Below are 5055 nucleotides of genomic sequence, written 5' to 3' on the forward strand. Positions count from 1 at the left end.
AAAAAATTATATTTATCGTAGGCAAGCGACGGCTGCCTATTACGATATTAGTAGATATGTGTAGCGTGTGTGTATGACGATGATGCAGTTGATGAAGATGAATGAGGGATGATGATGTATAGGGATGGTGATGATGTTGTGTTGTTGTTTATTTTATTGAAATGAAAACTAATAAAAGCCAAATAGAATTCTGCTTCCAAAGCTCGAATCCAGTTCGATAGGACCAAAATGTAAAGGCGCCGAAATTGCGTTTCGAAAAATATAGAAAATAAAACACGAACGTTTTAGTTTTCTGATTTTGAATTTTATTGATATAAATAATAATAGGGGAAGATAAAGAGAAAGAACAGATTACCTGTGTTACGTGTAGCGATCGTGACGAGAAGAAGATGAACAATAACAACAATGCTGCAAAGTGATATTGGCGCAAAACAATACTCATTAGAAAACTGACAGTTCAATGTTGTAACAATAAGGAGTATGCAGTTTTCTAATGAGTATGCAAACAAACACAATGAACACGAGCGTTCAAAGGATGTATTTCCCAACAATGCATATAAAGGCGATTCTTACTTAAACAGTAATATTAAAAAATAAAACATATAAAAAGAAAATTAAGCACGTCCTCATTTTTTATAAATAAAACAATAGACAGAGAGAATAGGGCAAATGTCGTAGTATTAGCAGCAGCAGTAGAAATTAAATTGAAAGAAGAAGGACAAACAATAAAATAGAATGGAAACGAGACGGGTAAAAAAGTCCTAGGGCAGAGAAATGTGAAAGAATCTCCTTGCTAGTCTATTTTTGTGTTTTGGGATCACGATAAATGCTTGTGGAGAGTACAGCCTTGGCGTTATTATCATAGATCAGGAACATGGATGATTACATTCGAATTTGGTTGGTTCGGCGGGACGTGCTGAACGGAAACTGAAAACAACAGTGGCTGCTGCAGCAGTACTGCCCTCCTCATCAACCTTGATTTTGGCAACAATCAAGGTTGAAGCCACTCAAGTTGGCGGTATGCTCGAACAGATTGTTGATGCCCAATTTGCGTAGAATCGGTACCAATTCCAAATTCTCCACGTTTATGCCTCATGGGTACGAAAGAATAATGGCAAGGGGTGGTATAGAAAAGCTCCTGTTTTGTATCTTTGGAATCGAATTTATCCCACCATTGAACCTTGAAATAGGCAGCATTAGCCAAAACCATTTGACTGTCGGAGGTAACATCACAGGGATTTAACATTTCGGGGATCTCGTTGCGTGTTACATTTGCAATCCAGTTGTTGATTTACATGCGTCCCTCTTCGACTTTGGTTCTGAAGTCCAACGATTCATGTTCATCTTGGAAATTCTCCTTCATGCAGATACGATCGGCAGCGGTGAATTCCATTGTTGACATGTTTCTTGTTCTTGGCCCACTGCAGACGTAGACCCTGAACCAGCTCCTCAGTGTTGATATGCTATCGGTTGGTTTCTCATAGCTCTGGAGAAACTTGCACGACTCAAACCACCAAATCTTCGCCTGGTAAATATTGTCCGTTCCAGAAGTTTCAGACTACTTTATTTTTTGAGTTTTTGAGTAGGACGAACGAATTGTGTTGATTTTCTTTTTCACGTCGTCCACAGTACAATTTTTATATACATTTTCAATTTATGTAGCAGTTCTCCATACGATTTCATTTTAATGTCGCTTGACATGTACTCTGGACTGGTTATGTCCCAGAGATACCGTTGCATTTCATAGCAACATAGGAATTCTTTTAAAAATTCGTTTTCGGAGTCCATGTTATTGTTGAAATTTATTGTCTGACTGTCGTTTTTTATGTTCACATTATCGAACCAACCAACCAACATCCAACATCTGAATATCACGCAGTGTAATATTACTGAAGAGAATTATTACACGATTTAAATTGAATTTTTATAGAAAAACTTGCACTAGCTGTGCACTAAATGACGGCAAGTACCTATCAGTAATAATTAAATATTTATTAAGTAAATATGTGATGCTGATCAGGTGCGAGCATTGGTGTTTTTTTCCCCTTGTGATGTTGACGAAGTCAAACCTTGTATACATAGCGAAGAAGAGACAAATAGTTTTTTTTTGGTGGAAGGAATCTCCGCACGAAGTGACCAAAATGTCGCGGAACACTGTGAATAAATAAAATTTTCCACTGTTGTGTGTTGTCACATCGCGACAAATGCACACAACGACTTTGTTGGTGTTGCAAGTATACAGCAACAAACCAAACAGTTTAACCATGCCTGCGTCTACAACTTCAGTAGTGTTGGCGGTTTATTTGGGATACCATTTGTATTTTGTTTTTGCAAAATAGTCAGACTGAATCCCAGTTTGTTGTTTTTATAAAAAACAACTATCTATTAGTGGGGAATGTATGTCATTGTTTGCCGAGGCGTAAGGCAGGGAAGACTATAGTTTCGGATCACGCCACTGATCCTCATCAGTTCCCTCAGTTTTTTGTTGGGATATTCTCCCCAGAAGCTATTGCTTCTATACAAAAAACCTTTTATACCCAAATGTCTCTTGTAACAAAGCGAAGTACTTAGCTGACCAACGACATAAACTGCATGGGAATTTCGCTGGAGCCTGACTTCGAGGTTAACAAGGCATTTACAAACAATACCACACCTTTCCCACTGTTGTGTGTTGTCACATCGCAACAAATGCACACAACGACTTTGTTGGTGTTGCTAGTATACAGCAACAAAGCAAACAGTTTAACCGTGCCTGCGTCTACAACTTCAGTAGTGTTGGCGGTTTATTTGGAATACCATTTGTATTTTGTTTTTGCAAAATAGTCAGGCTGAATCCCAGTTTGTTGTTTTTATAAAAAATAACTATTTATTAGTGGGGAATGTATGACATTGTTTGCCGAGGCGTAAGGCAGGGAAGACTATAGTTTCGGATCACGCCACTGATCCTCATCAGTTCCCTTAGTTGTTTTTTTTTTTTGAGATATTCTCCCCAGAAGCTATTGCTTCTATACAAAAAACCTTTCATACCCAAATGTCTCTTGTAACAAAGCGAAGTATTTAGCTGACCAACGACATAAACTGCATGAGAATTTCGCTGGAGCCTCACTTCGAGGTTAACAAGGCATTTACAAACAATACCACACCTTTCCCACTGTTGTGTGTTGTCACATCGTGACAAATGCACACAACGACTTTGTTGGTGTAGCTAGTATACAGCAACAAAGCAAACAGTTTAACCGTGCCTGCGTCTACAACTTCAGTAGTGTTGGCGGTTTATTTGGGATACCATTTGTATTTTGTTGTTTTTATAAAAAACAACTATTTATTTGTGGGGAATGTATGTTAATGTTAATTTCAAAATTTTGTCGGAACCGAACACTATGCGGGTGGGCACTGATTACTTGTGAATTGTAATACAGTATTTTTCGGTTAATTGACCCTACGCTTAATTCAACCACACGATGGTGCAAAAAACATTTCATAGGAAAATACACGTAAAATTTCTAATTAAACCCTGTTAATTGATTTTCCCGCTTAATTGGTTCAAAATTCATGTCATCAATAATAAATTTCCTTCTACTTTTCACCGGTTAATTGCATAATAATAATTGAAAAATAATCTGCCATTTTTTTACATACAAAAAAAAAATTCATAGGAAAATACATGTAAAATTTCTAATTAAACCCTGTTAATTGATTTTCCCGCTTAATTAGTTCAAAATTCATGTCATCAATAATAAATTTCCTTCTACTTTACACCGGTTAATTGCATAATAATAATTGAATAATTTGTGAAAAAGACTAGGTGACATCTCTACTAATTCAAAAATATATTTATTGCTAAGGAAAAACTGCGACATTGGATTTTTGTTAATCATTAGTAGTTTCAATTATAAGTGATTACTGTAATTAAACCAACTATTCAATTAAGCGGGTTCGGATAATTGGTTCCTCGGTTAATTGAACAAAAATTTGTGCAAATTTTGATGTGCAATTAACCGAAAAATACTATACTATCAAACAGTATGTGTGTAGTGTTTATTTTCCTTTTTCTTTCAATAACAAAACACAACGTCAATAAACAACAGTTTTAAGTATGATTACGTGAATATCGTCACTAAAGCGGTGTACACACTATAATTTTTGAGTGACAGTTTCGATAACTTATCGGTTGTTACAGTTTTGTTGTGTTGTTTGTAGCGGCCATATTATCATTCATGCCTTTTTTCAAGCCGACATTCAAATTTATAAATTGTACTAATAAGACGCCTTAAAAAAGAAATATATTATTAAAAATGGATGATCGTGAGGTGTCTAATTCTGCAAACTACGCTCAGCCTACGACGTCGTCGCAGTCGAACACTAATCAGCCCTCTGCATCATAGAATCATGTGAATCCAGATATTCCTTTGATTTCGTAAGCGATAACTCACTCTGTTAATATGCAAGTGTATCATGTTTCGCAAAATAGAAATGTTGATTTGGGTAAAGTGATGGTACATATAACTAATCGACGCAGCTTCTGAAGCATTTTTTATAAATGAAAATTTACAATGTCTTCTTGGTATTTCTACCACTTAAACTCAGGCTACGATATCTGGCGTATACCAAAGTATGTCCACAACTTCACATAAAGCATGTTCTCTATGTATGGATTCTTCTATCGATACGTCTGTATTTATGGAAATACAGGCTGGTACCCGCTATTAATTTACCATAATTTTCAATCGGCGGTGACTTAATTTCGCCAAATATTCGTGTGGCAGATAAAAACTTCTGCCAATCAAGATCAGTTGACCTTATATCCCAGAATTCTTTTACAAGGAATTCAATCAAACATTTTGGGGTCATTAATGGCACCAAAAACAGTTTTTGACTGGATAATGCAGGTCCTATTCCCACTCATAATATTCCGAGACACTTCTTCCTTTTTTGGGAATTGGAAAAACTCCAAAGCGCGCGAAGAAATCCGGAATAAAACCACTCGTTGGGACTTAGATGGCAGATATATTGTAACTCTTCCCATTATTCCAGAATGTGCAGGACAATTTGGTC

The 5055-nt window shown here is 36.3% G+C and overlaps 1 pseudogene; it reads right to left on the reverse strand.

Annotated features, from left to right (window-relative positions):
* Positions 1-798: 798 nt before the first annotated feature.
* Positions 799-1402, reverse strand: LOC133327254 (serine protease inhibitor 88Ea-like; annotated as a pseudogene).
* Positions 1403-5055: the final 3653 nt, after the last annotated feature.

The sequence above is a fragment of the Musca vetustissima genome, unplaced genomic scaffold (genome assembly GCF_032173495.1).
Source record: "Musca vetustissima isolate MV318-11 ecotype Yass unplaced genomic scaffold, APGP_CSIRO_Mvet_v1 utg6909, whole genome shotgun sequence".
NCBI classification, from domain to species: Eukaryota; Metazoa; Arthropoda; class Insecta; order Diptera; family Muscidae; genus Musca; species Musca vetustissima.